The 15,964-nt window shown below is 38.0% G+C and overlaps 1 long non-coding RNA gene across 1 annotated transcript; it reads right to left on the bottom strand.

Moving 5' to 3' along the window:
- Positions 1 to 703: 703 nt before the first annotated feature.
- On the bottom strand, positions 704 to 5,008 carry LOC116653218 (uncharacterized). The gene is made up of 3 exons (XR_004306731.2): positions 4,816 to 5,008; positions 4,519 to 4,577; positions 704 to 818 (listed from the first exon to the last, which is right to left on the bottom strand). It is a non-coding gene; the product is annotated as an uncharacterized LOC116653218 (long non-coding RNA).
- Between the last annotated feature and the right edge of the window lie 10,956 nt (positions 5,009 to 15,964).

Here is a 15,964-nt window from a genome sequence, read left to right as displayed (position 1 = left end):
CTGCTGCAATATCAATATTTTAAATAAGGTAGTTCAGGGAAGAACAAATAGGAACATATAAAGGGTTCACACAGGTGTGGTGAATAATTGCCTCCCTGAGGAGTTATTGTAACAGGTTAACAACATGCAGTGAAATACCTTGCAGAGAGCCAGAGCTGACACACAGACAGGAAGTAACATAAGCACATCAGTTGTTTTTGTCTTTTACCTCTGCTTATTCCATCACCATAGAACAATCTAGCTTAAATTTAAATACAGCATATTCATCAGAATACAAATCTAAACCAAAGGAAATGAAATTATTTTTCCCTTTTATTGCTGACTTGTTGACTTCATATTTGGGTAATCCACGCTGTTCTTTTTCTTTTCCTTCTTCATCTGTCTAATATACTGACAGTGAAACCCTTTGGAGCAGGATATGGTCTATATTTCATGTATGGGTCTCAATCAGAATGGTATCTGAAGCTTCTCTACATATTATCTGCATCACAACAAGCTTCGAATAAGCTTTAATTTGAAAAAGCAAAGACAATAACCAGTGATTTAACCAGTTGTTAGTGAGCTTAAAATTGAACTGCCAGTTTTAATACAGAATTAGTACTATCTATATCTTAAGAAGTTTCATAATCTTGGCAATACATCACCTGAAATCATTCAAATGTAAAAACTCTTGCAGCAGTGCTGTAGAAATGCCACATGATCAAAAAGAAATAAGAAAAAACAAACATACCACAGTGTTTTCTCAGCAGACCTTCAGGTAAGCATAAAGATGGATGGTTTTAATAATTATTTCCTTCAGAGAGATCTTGATATTTAATCTTAAGAGAAGAGGGAATTGGATTAAACGTTACGTGCTACAGTGTTTCAATTAACTAAATACACAGTGAATTCAGAAACGCATATGTAGATTTTTCAGCTTGCAACATTATTCAATACATCTTAGGAAATTTTATAAAAAGAGAGTTACATTTTAATATTTCAAATATTATTGAACATTAGAAACTTGATTTGGGCCCATGAATTATTTTCATTATTTTCAAGCTCATTAAAATCTTTCTTAGATAAGAGAAAACTGTCAAATTTTAACAGCATTCACTTAAAAATTTGGAGATTCACAGTGAATTCATTATTCTTCCACTGGGTACCATATTACCCACTTATCAACTAAATTTATGCAGGGCAAATCAGGTAAGCCTGGAGCTTTTAGAGATTGACTTATCTATCTTTAAATATCTAGAGCTGTCTCTAGAGAAATGAGTCTGCTCAATCCTGCATTATTTGACTGAGATTTTAAGAGTTAGGTTTTCTCGTGCTTAACAGAATGTAAACCCACATCTCCTGTCACCAAGTCAAAAACATTTCCAACTCCCTACAGAAACTCTGCAACCATAAAGCAAAAAATCCAGCATTCTTTGATGTAAAAACAGCAAATGAAGAAGCTGGAATTGGTATTCTTTCAGGCAGATCCAGGAGTAAGAAAATATACATTTCAGTCTTTACATCTGTGGCATTGTTTGCATCGTCCATTAGAAAGATAATGGATAAACAAGAAGAAATTAGGCAATTTACTGATTTAAGCACCTCAATTCCTTTGAAACCTCAGCCAACACTGCCAACCACTGCCAACAACCAGCACTTACGAAGGATGTTAAAATCACAGAGAAAAATACCACCAGCACAATTATGACAAAACTGGCTTTGGATTTTAAGTCTGTGGAAGGTATATGCAGTGTGTGACTGGCATGGTCATGGTGGTGGTTATAACCAAACTGACAAGGAAGCTGTCTGCTTGACTGTTTGAAGTGCTATGGAGTGCATGCAGACAAACCCTGCTTCCACCCTTACCTCCTCTAGGCCTCTGACTTAGCCACACCTCATATGCATGCAAAACACATTTGGCTTCATTGAGTGGGATCCCAGCTCCACATTCACTTTTGTCAGCCCTTGAGGCCGATAAGAAAAGTTCATCAGAAGTTTTGGATACAAATGATGTTATCTGATGGATTTTCTGCAAATGCTGCCAAAGTCAATAAAGCTACATTGGAACTTGATATTTCTAGTACAGAATACTAACTGGGGGGGGGGGAGGAAGAAGGGAAAGAAAGGAAAGGAAGGAAAGGAAGGAAAGGAAGGGAAGGAAGGGAAGGAAGGGAAGGAAGGGAAGGAAGGGAAGGAAGGGAAGGAAGGGAAGGAAGGGAAGGAAGGGAAGGATCATAGAGAAACCATATTTCTGCTACAGAACATTGTCAAGAATTGCCTGCCTGTGACATATAGAAGTACACTTTATAAGATGCAACACAAAAATATATATAAACTGTAAATTTACTGCATTGACCTTGTCTTTTAAAATCCTCCTACAAATTCCACTGTCTTAGCACACAAGTAACTTAGAAAGCATTTTACTTTGCCCAGGTATGTAATAGCTTAATGAGGGTTCTTGTTTCTTTGAATTCCTTTGAATCAGTAGCATGGAATGTACCAGAAAAGCAGAAACATGCCTACCATTTTTGAAAAACATGTTTTTATATTGCTACTGACAAACTCTTGGATCACTGTTTTAAATCTCTCCAGACAGACACTCCCCCAAACAATGCAAGGAAACCACACCTTGCCATTTTCTGATCTTATGTCCACCCAAAACAGCACTGCAGGTAAATTCCACATACAAGACATGACTTTCATAAACACGGTGCCAAGCTGAAAATGATTTTTTCTATTTTTTTTTCAATTTCATAGGTGACTTTGTTTTAATATGTTTTTCTCTTTGGCTGGAACATTTATCTCTACACTTGTAGGTGTGTACTGTGTATACATAGCCACATATACAAACATGTCATGCAAGAATTGCATAGGTTTAATTCAATGCATATGGGAGTTCCTCTTAATTGCTCAGTACATGCTTAAATTGAAGCAGATGTGGACATCTACAGGCTTGAGCTCATGCTTGTAATTATTAATCTGTTTCCTTAGCTGTTCTTACTATATGCACAATGAAACACCCCAAAAGTATGGAATTTTTGTAGCATTTTCCCAAACAGCCATGAGACAGCAGAATACATTTACCATTACAGTGACCACAGAGTCAAGTCTCAGAGCTGCTGCACTCCAGAAGATATTCTCTTAATAGACCTCATTGTGACTGTCTTGGTGTTGCTATCTGAAGAAGTATCATTTTTTTCAGTCTCTCTCCTATCCTCTTACATTCTCACTAGGATTATTAATTACCACTAATTCCAGCAATCATTGTCATGCTTACGATATTCATATAAAATAACTGAGCATGTAGAAATCTTTAGTACTTTTCAGACACTGTATTAAAGTTGATCCTCCTTATTGCCTTCATAATTAAGACCAAAAATTATAAGATATGGTTTGCAATATATGTTACAACTCCAGAGAATATGAACTTAATATATAGGAGCAACTTTCTAAAATTTGAAAAGTTCTCATGAACTGTGCAACAATGGAGAGGTTTAGATATAACATTCCATTAGCTCCTAAGGGGAGCACTAGGTTATTTGATGTTCCTCCTAGTATATCACATGTGATTACATTTCTTCCAATTACTCCTTTACTAAACTCATGAACCTGCCAACAGAAACTGGCATTAGGGTTTGATCTGAAGGCTCTAAAGGATAGCTAAACCATTTCCTACTTGTCCTGAAGGTTTATCTACTTCATTAAAGGGTTATTCCTCCTTCAGAGTTGTCCAAGATCAGCTGCTAAGCCTTCACCATACTGCCTTCCTTTTCTGTGCCTTTTTATATTTGTTAGGTGCTGTAATTAAATCATCTCAGACTTTCTGTTAGCACTTTTCTATTTGCACCTTCTGGGAATATTCTTCAACCTCCAAATCATATTTATGCTTCCCTTCTGTTTTGTCTCCAATTTCTCCTTTTGAGAAACAGTTTCTGTTGTTGAATACTACCATACAGCAGCACTGTCACAAAAGGGAGAAACTATCTTCCTGGTCCTGGTCTTCTGTACAACCCAACCCTGCACTAGTTGCAGCTTTCTACAGAGGGCAACTGCTGAAATGTCTGTTTAAGCACCTCTCCAGAGCCAAAGCCAATGTTCTGCAGCTGTGTCCAGCTTTCTTTGTTCCCAGATTATAGGCTTTCATTTTGAATGCCCTTGCTTGTCATGTGATCATGATCATTCCACCAATTGCCTCATTCCCTCAATTTACCAGTCTGCCGATCACTGTGTTATCTTCACATTTTCTCAGCAATGAACTTAGATTGTTTCTAAATATGAGCACTACTTTGAGCCTAGTGGTTGTCCTGACACTACCCCACTCAGAGATCCATTAGTAACTGCGTGAGCTTCTAACTTTCTAGTTCGGAAAACAACATACACTATTTCTCAAGATTACAATATCACAGTCCAGCCATGACTAAAAAAGACAAAGGTGAGGAGTCTGAAAACCTTCCTTTCTCATCTTCCTCTTTTAAAGGGCACAGATGCCTTCTCCCTCCTTCCAGGCCCCTCCAAACCCCAGGTTGCAAAGTCACTCACCACCCCAAGGACGTCATTTTCTCTCAGTCTTCCGGTCTTTCAGCTGTACTGGAAGAAAACTTTAAAGGAACAATGTAAGAGTTTGATTTGTATTAACATAAATGGTGATAGCAAAAAGAGCTTAGTTTCACCAGATCCCAGCTATGGTCATTTGGAATGAGTGTTAACAGATCTAACAAGATTTCCAATGCAGAGGCTATACGAAGGTCAAGGGAGACATCTAAGCCAGTCAACACTGTACAATGTGTTTTAATGCAGACAGAGATCTTAAAAAAACTTTTTAAGGTCCATACATACACTGTGAAAGGTCCACACAATCTGAGGTGAAGAATAGCATGTATCATTCAGAAGTCATTTCACAAGCAGCAGAACAAAGTCTTTATGCACTGAGAGTTCTGAAGTTCTGATATTCTGAAGAATATCTCCAACAAAGCAAATATTTCAGCACTGAAGTCTGCTCAGGTGAAGAGAAACCATCCAGTAAAGAAGTGAGGAGTATCGGAAAAATCTAAATTTTTAAAAAAATAAAACAAAACAAAAAACAAAAAACAAAAAAAAAAAAAAACACACACAAAAAAAAAAAAAAAAAAAATACAGGTGAAGAATTGCCAAAGATGAATTGCAAAAGTTACACTGAAAATCAACTATGGTCTTATCAGTGTCTGTTACTGATTTATTTTAACAAAATAGATGTTACTGATATGAGTCACAAATTCCTGACCCTCTTGCCAGTCACCTCTGCCTTCACCTCGGTTGTAATAAGTTTTGACTCAGAAACTACTCCAGTTTTAATATTTGTATTTCAAAATTGTGGAAGAAATCTGTCCCAATGGCTTAATTGTGTGGGAAAATACCTTTGCTCTATTTGGTGTTAGCCCCTGCCATCATTATCAGGAAATAGAGTATTTTAAAAGGATGATAAATTCCTCCCCAGCCCTGTCTCTTATTCTCCCATAAAGATAAATGAGCTTCATATCCCAAACAGGTCAGCTTGGCAGGTGAGAGAGTGGGAGATAAACTAAAAGAAAGACCAGCTTGAGCACTGACCCCATGTCTACTTCACTATTCATTCTTCATAAACAGCTATTACTGTAGTACAAAGAAGAGCCCTTCCAGCAGGGTTATCTCTAGATTCCTCTGAGAACAGACTTCATCTTTGTTGGTTCCTTTTCCTTTACAGGTTGCTTACAGTTTTGCAGGCTTTGAGGAAAGATAGATAGTTCAGGAGAAGTCAGAAGGCAGGAGATAAAAGGGTAAATGTAATTGCATTTTACACTCCAAAGTGTCTGTACAGTCATGACTTTGTTGCTTGTGTCTCATTTCTAGCAAGAACTGTGGTGTTATAGTTCTTCCCCAAAGTGTGTGCTGACAGATGCAGAGGACATATCACTTATCTGTCTCTCAGTGCCTAACACAGTCAAAATCATAGCTGCATAGCAAATGAAAGCACATTAGGAGTACATGTGGAGGTACCTCTGCAGCTTTAACCTCTTATCCACAGGGAAGAGTAGTTGTTAAAATACTTTAGCTTCAGAGTCAGTTATACATACCTCCAGGGACTGAGCCACTTTTTATCCATCCAGTAATTTTTAACTTTACTCACAGCAAGATAACAAGGGTTGACCTGGCCTTGTTACAAGTGGACTATTCCTCAGCTTTGTAAGAATCCCTAGACCAAATGTGGTCTTCTGTATACTTGATATCAAAGAGCAAAGAGCTATCCAAAAAAATGGGTAGCCTGTTCTCACATTTAGTTCTATTTCACATGCCTTATGAAAAATGCAGTGCTTCTCTGTCATTGTTCTGTCAGTCCTTCTCAAGGAATTACAGATGATGTGGCTGGACAAAGTAACAAGGCTTTACGTTGATCCCCTAGCATACGCTTTCAGTGACTGGCATTAGGAAACGAGAGTTCATTGCATACAACTAAGCTGCTTTGGAAAAATACTGAGGAAACAAGCAGAAGAGGTATTAACAAAAGCTTCCAGCTACCCATCACAGTTGCCAGATGCTGAATAACCAGTAGAAGCAACCTTTTTTAGTTGGCTGCTCAATGTCTCTCCTCAGGTTCTGATTCACTTAAGAGACAGAGAAAGCATGACACAGTGAGAAAGAGAAAGGTTATGCTTCTCCGGTAGACTGATCTCCTTTGCTTTCCTTTTAAGTGCATGGCATTCTAGAAGGGAAGATATGTTGGTAGATAGAAGGAAAAAAGAAGTGGTTAGAGGCTTGTGAACAGATAATTCTGCCATTTCTCATGCTGATTTTAATTTCAGGTATCCAGGATTAAAGGCCATTACTCACATGTTTGTTACACGCTCCACCTCTTCCATCTGTAAGGCGGAAGTTGTAGTCACTTCATCTTTAAACTGCCTGAGACAAAGGGATAAATGCACAAAACAAGCTCTGAATACTGCTACAACTACTCCTGTGTGTAATTTGTGGCATTTGCAGACAGAACAGCTGAAAAAGTGACATGATTTTTTCATAACCGGTTGTGATAAACACCAGTTCCAGCCTACTCTCATTTTTTAAAATCACAAAAAATTACAAGTTTTTAGCATGTTCCAATCTATCTTTTTCTTTGGCACAACAGTTATTCTCCATTGGAGATTCAGAATTTGATTTTTGTGGTAGACAAGGCAGAGTAGAAACAAAGGCTTCTGCCATTCATCTCACATCATCTTTTTGTTTCAACGATCATGTTTCAATATTTTGAGAAGGTCTCACTTTATCACACACACACACATATGCAAACAAACAAACAAATAAATAAATATTACATTCATCTGATTCTTGCTTGATCACATAAGGAAGTGACACAAGTCCCAGCTGTTCTTGAGAAGAGTCCATGGACTGGAAAAACAGAAGATCTGGAGCTGGAGACCTCTGAAGGGACGTGGTGAGGACCACTGACACTCAGATTAAGATATGGCATTTAGCACTGTGCTTCTGTTTCCTGTTAATTTTTCAGCGTGTCCAACAGACAGCTTCAAATAAAGGATGCAGACTTGACAGCATATCCATACTCCAGGCTTACCCTTAGCTGACCCAGTCATGAGAGTTTCAGACTAGCTGAAAAAAAAACAAACAGTAGGCATATCGTAAAGGTCTCACTGCACACTATTTCCAGTCTACTCTAGATTACAGCACTCAAATGACAAAAATGTGTTTCTCTATGTGGATGAAGTACTAAACTCAAAAGGTTTGGTCAGTTTTCCATTGAACCATGTCTTGATGTTAACGTAAAACTCAAGGCATATTTTTAAGACCTGAGATAAAAACTGAGATAACTATTTTTTTTATTTTTATTTTGCACAAATCTGTTCAATAAACACTTGGAAACCATTTTCAGTGCTATAAGTCTCCTGAAGATTTGCTTTCCTGGATAGATATCATACTGTGTGAGAAGCTCCAGTGAAAGGAACCATTCAAAGTTACTTTAGTCCTCATATAAAAATAATATTCTTGTGTCACCTAAATTATATGCTACAGAACTTGCCTCATATAATAAACATGTTCATTGTATTCTTATATCCACTGGCATTTGATGTGTAAATACTCTTAACTGTAAAAGTACTTACTTCTATGCCTAACTGCACATTAAACAAAGTAAAGAGGAATGCAAGGGTCCCGTGATGAGGAGGGGAACCAGAACATTTTGTTCTCTAGTTACTGACTCAGCTTAAGTCAGTGGACATCCAAAGTTGTCAGCAGGTAAAGAGATTTCAGTGATTCATAAGAAAAAAATCACCTCTCAGCAGCCACATTCACAGAAGGTATCAGTCCAGTTATGAAAGAAGCAACATGAAGGAAACGGAATTCAAAAGCCTGTTTCTGATTTGAAAAGTCCCGTGAGCCCCTTTGCAGGTACCCCTGTCCTGCAACTTTTAGACATAGTATGCTAATTAGCATCTGACTTGACTGAATTTTGAGGAAGGTCTTCCAAACAGATTAAGCTTAATTTCCCAGGAAGTGTTGGAGGAAAGAGCAGATGTCATGCTTAGGGACATGATTTACTGGGCAATGTTGGTGGTAGTTTCCAAGACCTTTCTCTGCCATTGAACTACAGTCCAGAATTCCTAATGATAACAATCTGTTTTTGTGGGCTAGCATTCAGTATGGACCATCAGTCACTATGAAGATCACTCATAAGTCAGAAAGCATCTTTTTTCTAAGAAAGCAGATTTGAAAATCCAGGTGCTTTTTCTATTAAAGGGTCACGCCTGACCTGCTGTATTCTCCCCTCAGTATACAGTAAGCCCAAAACAATGCTAGAAGAGAACCAAAGAATGGGGGACATGGAGAATGGGGAGAGATAAGCTTTTAATTCTGGCCCACGCTGAAGGATTTAATAGCATCACCATACAGTGCAGGGCAAGTATCAGTGTGGAAAAGTTTCAAAAAAAAAGCTTTATCAAAAAGCTGAAAATGTCTGATTTGGGACTCCAGCATCACACACTCAGTCCACGCAAATCAAAAATCTTGCTGAACATGTCATCATCCTGGGGAAAAATTATGCCTTAGGGAGATGTGAGTGAGACTTGCACTAACAAAATTAACCATGTTGCTAAGGCTCTGTACACAAACTATGATTTCCAACTTGAATCACAAGTAGAAGGTAGCTCAGCATCAGTGGTATTTTACTCCAAAGGAGAAAAGACTGAGTCACATTCCAGGAGAAGCCAAGAAAATGAAATCAACAAGAGAAAAATGATGGGCAGATTTTGAGAATTTTGTACATATTTCCTGGCTTTACACATACAGCTGGAAAAGCTGTAGATAATAAACTTGGTAATCACTTTGCTGCTATGAAACTTATCTAGGTTATGTCATAATTCATCTAGATGAACTTCAAAGTAATAACACCATGTCTGATCTTACTGTCCCAAGCCACTCTAAATTATCATTTTCATTGGCTAGTTCTGACATTCTTATTTACAGGGGAAGGGAAAAATTTAATGACAAAGTTTTCAAGGTGTTACACAGACAGAATAATAGGACTCTGGTTATGCTCCTTCTCTCCTTGGAGAACAAATCAGTTCAAGGTATCTTCTTGTGGCAGAAAGCCACAGAGGAGCCTGTGTCACAGTCTACCAAGAAGAGCTAGGGCTGATTTCTTCAGGTTTGATTTGGTATACCTGCTCTTTTTTGTCAAACAGGATGTGATATGGCAGTGAACTGAACTGCAGGAGGAATGTACAAGTTATTGGATGCTTTTAGTTCACACTTAATTTAGTACATGTAATCAAGAGAGAAAACATACCGGACAGTGACCACCAAACACTAAGGGAGACATAGTTGCATTCACAGCAAGGACTATTTTCCACGAAAACAGTGAAACCTTACAGTTTTTCTTCAGCTTGCTGCTAAAGTAAGGATCTGAATCAAAGTTTGGAGGTGTTTATCAGTCTCCTGTAGCTGTAGAGAGGGCTCCCTGTGAGTGGCAGCCTTGATTATTTGTCCAAACACGGTTAGGAGGCATCAAAGTCAATGTGTATGCCTTTTAGGAAACAAATACCTTGTATTTGTATCCAAATCTTAAAAAGAAATTGTCAGTTTGCCTTTTTTTTTTTTTTTTTTACTTTTCAGTCAAAGGAGCAGACATAATTACGATATCTTAGAAGGAAAAAAACAAGACTATTTAAATCTTTGCTCTTGTTACACATTTCCTATATGTTTTTGGTATGTTTGTTTCCACAATACTACCAAAAGTTGTTTAAAGCTTCCAACAGCACTGCCATAAAGGTGAAAAATCAAGGTACATCCAAGGTTGGCAGATACCAGACTCGATTCTTTGCTTTGTAACTCTCAAAATAAAGGTTGTGATGTACTGGTATTTCACAGTGTTTTCATGATAAGAGCAGCATATTCAAATTCTGGTTATTTCTCCTGTAATCCGCTGCCAACTCCTCTTCATCTGGCATCTCCACATTCAAATCATGTTTCTCATATAGATACTAATGCACACTCCTATGTGTATAGGAGTCCTTCACAGTCTTCCCATAATCAATCTAGATCCTTCACCAGACTTCACTATGATTTTCTTTCTGATTATCTTCACAGTCTTTGTCATGTTTCCTGCTTTTCATCTCTTTTGCAATAGCTCCTTCTTCCCAGCCATGTATGCCACCAAACTGCTTTGCCATGTTTTTCCAATACTTTTGTTCAATGTTTTCCTTCTCAGTCCATAATTTCCCCTAACATTCCCTCCTGATTTACATAATGGTGTTTTCTCTTGAACTTCTTACATTTCTTAAAGTTCTATGAAGAATAGCTCTTCCACTATAAAACTGAACAAGTTAAAGTCAGTGAGAACAGATTTTCTTGTGGGGTCAACAGAACACATCAGATGAGTGGAATTTTCTGTTAATTTTCCCCTTTATGTGAATACTGTTTGTATGCGAGCAGGTTTCTGAGGCACTCACTTCATTACTATCTGTAAAATGCCCTATGAACAATAGTAATAATAATCCTAGTCATCATCCCTGTCCATTTAATCACAAATACCAGTCTTTCAATTTTCACTTAAAGTTTCATAAAGAATTTGCCGGACTGAGAATTTGTGACAGTGTGCAGAGCAGCAAAAATCCAGTGTTATGCCATTCCTTTTCTGCTGTTCTGGAACTGTCATCCTAAGCATCGCATCCTAACAGCCTGATGTAAGGAGATCCAGCACTTAATGTGCCATTTAATTGACTAGAAAGACAGTTCCCTTTCTCAAGACTTTCAAATCCATTTTTTTTCAAACAAAAAGGCTCATCAGGGTCCCATTAGTTGTTTCTGCACTGTTATATTTGAAAGACTCATTCACTTGACAATGAATTATAGCATGTGTTAGTAATTAGATGTGGAACATCCATCAAATGCTAAATAAATTCCTTGTGATCAAAATCATATTATGTAAATGAATACCATAATTGATAAACAAAAGCTAAGATGGGGGTTTACTATAAGATCAGAAAACTTAACAAAAGTACTGTGTCCTCAAGGGCTCATCCAAAGAATGTAAAAGCAGCAGAGACGGAAAGGAAGCAATAACAGCAAAGTTAACATGCTCCTAAAAGGAAACAGAAATTAAAAGAGACAACAAGGCAGCAAACCAGAGCATGGGACTGGAGGAAGTGTTAGAGTCATTCAGAGAATTCTGGGCCTGAATGCCATCTGATCATTTCTCAGCCTGCTTAACGGCACTGCGAAATAGCAGGGTAGGTTTTCATTTACTGTAAACAATATAGCTCAACTGAGCTCGTCTCCTTCAATAAAATAGTGTTGATTTACACCAGATGACAACCTGTTCTACTCATTGAAGCCTCATGCTTGACGCTAGCAGGTCGTTTTTCTGCCTTTAAAATGTGACACTAAAGAATGCCACTTGTCCTTTCAGTATTGGTTTTGAAGTAAAATAATCCAAATCCATTTGTAATTTTCTTTATAATCCCCACAGGAAGTTTTTTGGGAGATCTCTTTTGTTTTGTTTTGTTTGGGGGGGAGGGAGGGTGGATGAAAAATCTAATTCTTTTATATTCTGAAGAGAAGAAAATCAAATACGAAAGTTAGAGGAGCAAATTTTCTCAGCTAGTATTAAAATCCACTGGACCATAATACAGCCTTAAATTATCCCCTTGGGGATTCATAAATCTTTGGTTAATTCATGTATCGATTCCCTCTAGGGGGTTAAAGCTCCTAATGGAATTGACAAAACAAGTGGAAAATGTCTGTTTCAGTCAGCTTCACACAACTCCTGACTCAGGAGGAATGAAGGCACTGCTGAGATACCAAGGAAAGCAGTTCCCTTGAGTATTTTTAAGAACTAAAAGATGGAATAATCATCTTAACTTTCAAAGTTGAGCATTTAATTGGATAATCCATGGCCTGGTTTTCAGAAACAGGGCATATAGTGCTGACTATGAGCTGTATTGATTGAATAATGCTCAGGATGGCACCCAGGTTTCTCTATGCTTTACTTCTGTTGCTATTCAGAAGGATATGAGTCCTCCTGAAGCAGAATAATTCACAATCCAACAACTCTATTCTAACATGAAAATGGATGTGAATAAATGTGAACTGCTGAGCAGCAGGTAATGAAAAGGCCTTTCAACGAAATATTTCTCCTTATTGTACAAATGTTGTAATCATATATTGTACATTGTCAATTGAAAAGAAATTATACATTCAGTATAAGGCTAGTTTCTCTTTAGAGAATAATATTAAGAAAACATCATCTCTATTTCTGAACCAAGGTCTCTAAATCAAATTAAATAATGTTAAATGTAATGCTATGATTATGAGTCAGGCCTCCAAAGAAAGAACAAGACTAAGCAGCTCAGAATCCTGTAAGGTAGTTTCCCAAATCCTCTACTTCTGTACATTAAAGGGCAGGAGATTTTAATTTTTACCAGAGAAAAATAAACATTCCTTTAAGATGCAGAGGTAAAGAACTCATCACATATCAGGTACAGATAAACAAAATGGAGTATGCCCTTGATACATCTATGATCTTCATCACAAGAATCAATATGAAAACATGTCCAGAATCTTAATATTTGGCAGCGTGCTGATCTAATTTTCTAGATCTAATCAGACAGTGCGTGTTCATGGCTTTTTCTGATTATCTTTAGGATTCAAGAATAAAATTCAAATGCCTTGAATTATGCCTTTAAAACAAGCAAGCAAAATATATTTTTTGCAGTCTTCTTTCGAAGTACAACTATAGGCTGTTAGCATTCTACTACTTTCCTTTTGTTGGAATTTGATATTGAAAGCTATAGAGTACCTTCAAACAATATTGTGTCTTAAACCAAAACCCCAGGGCAGGAAGGACATATTCAGAGTTAATACAGCCAAAACATTCTTGACGCCACTTCATTTTTCCCAGTTAGTTTGCACACTGTCTGCATGTCAATAGTCTTGCACAGCAGAGTGTGCTGAAGGAATCTCTAGAAACTGTTGTAATGATCAGCTGGGAGCCTTTTGCTGCTAGGTCATTAATTAAACACCAGCCTTGTGATGAGCATGACTAATTTTATTGCCTGCTGTTTTAATCCACCATGCAGAATAAGAGAGTGGTTTCATTTCCATTTCTAGCTGTCAGCAGGCACAATACAGAATATACTGGTGCCATCATGACAAGGTATGTTTTGTTCGTTGTGCTGAAAGTGTCCAAACTGAGAAGAATGAAGAGGACTTGAGAAAGAAACTCGCACGTCAAGCAGAAGTGTGGCATTTGCTAATTGTAACAGCAAGATGCTAGCAGAGTAGCACAGGTGAGTTCTAGAACTATTCATACGCCCAGGTGGTTGTACCAGGAACCATAATGACAATAGAAGTAACTGGCTGTATTCTAGTTTCCTTTTTCCAGGTCCCAGAAAAAACAGTCTTTTCTCTTATTGCTCTGGAAATGATAGAATCATAGAATTATTTAGGCTGGAAGACCATCCAGGCTGTCAAGTCCAACTGTCAGCCTGAGCTATCAAAGCACATCCACTAAACCACATAACAGAATCATGATCTAAGCTCCCCCTCTCCCATCCCACTGCCTAAAAATAACTAGTACTAAGATCAGTTTTTCAAGGATGTACCCACATCTCTCTTCTAAAATCCCGTCTCATACCTTCAACTCATCCTCATACATTCCTCTTTGGGGAAACAAGACATTTGCCTCTATTTGGAGAAGCTTTGAGATGGCTGCAGGAGTTCTGACTTGTCCTGTTGCAGTAAATTACAAAGGTCTCCCACCCTGAGCTTTGAATCTGCCACACCACACAAGCAAGGCCAAGTCCTCTCAGCAGCTGGGAAGTCCTTCTCTCAGTCCCTTCACAAAGTTTTTTTCAGTGAGAGTCTAGAAGTAATTATTCTGGGATTACAGCTTTTTGGTACAAAACATAAGATTAAACCCCACGTCTATGTGCTACTGTGAAGGAAACTTCTGATCATGACAATATGTAAATAATATTTACATTTATTTATGAATTCAATCCTGAATCCCTTTGTAATTCCTTCTGAGGAAATGTTTTTAAATAAAGATTAAATTGCTAGAAAGACTTCTTATGAAGGCTTGAAGCAAAACTTAAATCCCTACCTGTCACAATTGTGCAGTGGAACTAAGACCTTTCTCTGCAAGTTGCAAACCCCAGTATGTCTCAGAGAGCTATAGTTGAAGATGAAGACATGTGATGACAAGGAGCAGTCAGAAATAAGTGTACTCATAGGATATTTTCTAATCTAGGGGATTTTAGATTTTTCCTACATTCCTTTGGCATCACTAAGGAAACATCAAGCTTTCAAAGTACTGTGGACCTTCCAAGCCTCTGGACCTCTTAAGAGATAGGGACACACAAGTCCTGGTTAGGAAATGACCATTAAAAAAAATAATAATAAAAATTAAAAAGGCTGCACCATGCGAAAACATATCTGCCTCAAAACTCCCACTTGCATAAAACATGGGAAAGATCAGGAGCTATTTTTCAATGTCAGTGCTGTTAAATCACATCTCATAAGCATTTCATAAAAGAAATTTACTCAACTACATAACTGCTGTAGAAATTTGCTTTGCAGGCATGCAGCAAGGCCCACAGAAAGCTGTGATTGCTGTTCCTCCTCAGTCACATTGAAGCTGGCTGCTTCTGCAGCGTGAACACGTGAGGCATCAGCACTTAGCTGCAGACTGGGGAGAGCTCCCAGGTTTTGTGTGAGAGCTGTCTTGCCCAGTGTCAGATTTTCCCTTGGCTTTTCCTTCCTCTTGCAAATGTCAATCCTGCTGTTATCTACTTTTTAAAATATTTTATTTATTTTGGCTATATTGAACTACACAATCAATTCTAAAGCAATCTCAGCAGTCAGATGAAGGCATTTTTTGACAGAAATAGCTGAGACAAGCCAGGGTGACCAGAGCAGCCAGTTTAGTGCCCAGGGAGCCTTGCAGCATAAATCCTCCAAAGCTGCTTCATAAATTATTAATCTGTAAGCATTTAATTTGTACCACTGTATATTCAAAACACAGAAAGCTCATTCTGAAGAAGGGTAAGATCTGCTTCAGGAATGTTTCTCCTGTTATCACTTATACAGCAAGGTGCCTGCCACTTTATCAGCTGAGCTCTTTCATCAGTTCAACATTGAGCTTGCTCCCACAGGATGTAGATGTCTCATACACACTTCAGTAGATGTTATTTGTGCTCTTGGGGCTGCGGAGCAAGAAACATAATCAATTTCACCCTTGGGCCCCTGTCAGAGACCACTGCAGGCAATGGAAAAGCTCCCACTAAATTTGGACCCAACCCTGCATAAGGCTGCACCCTCATAATAAGGAGGGACTGGAGATTCTGCTCAAGAGAAAGATTTTGGCTGCACCAGGAACTATACTAACTAAAGGTTGTGACAGTGCTCTTGGGGTGACTTCTTATTACCTAGGGGTAAAAATTAGTCTTGCCAAGGTCTGTTTCCAGTG

This window comes from Coturnix japonica, chromosome 3, assembly GCF_054131305.1.
Source record: "Coturnix japonica strain WE chromosome 3, WE-NBRP24, whole genome shotgun sequence".
In the NCBI taxonomy this organism is placed as follows: domain Eukaryota; kingdom Metazoa; phylum Chordata; class Aves; order Galliformes; family Phasianidae; genus Coturnix; species Coturnix japonica.
The sequence above is the reverse complement of the archived record's forward strand: the minus strand, read 5'-3'. Positions and strand labels throughout refer to the sequence as shown.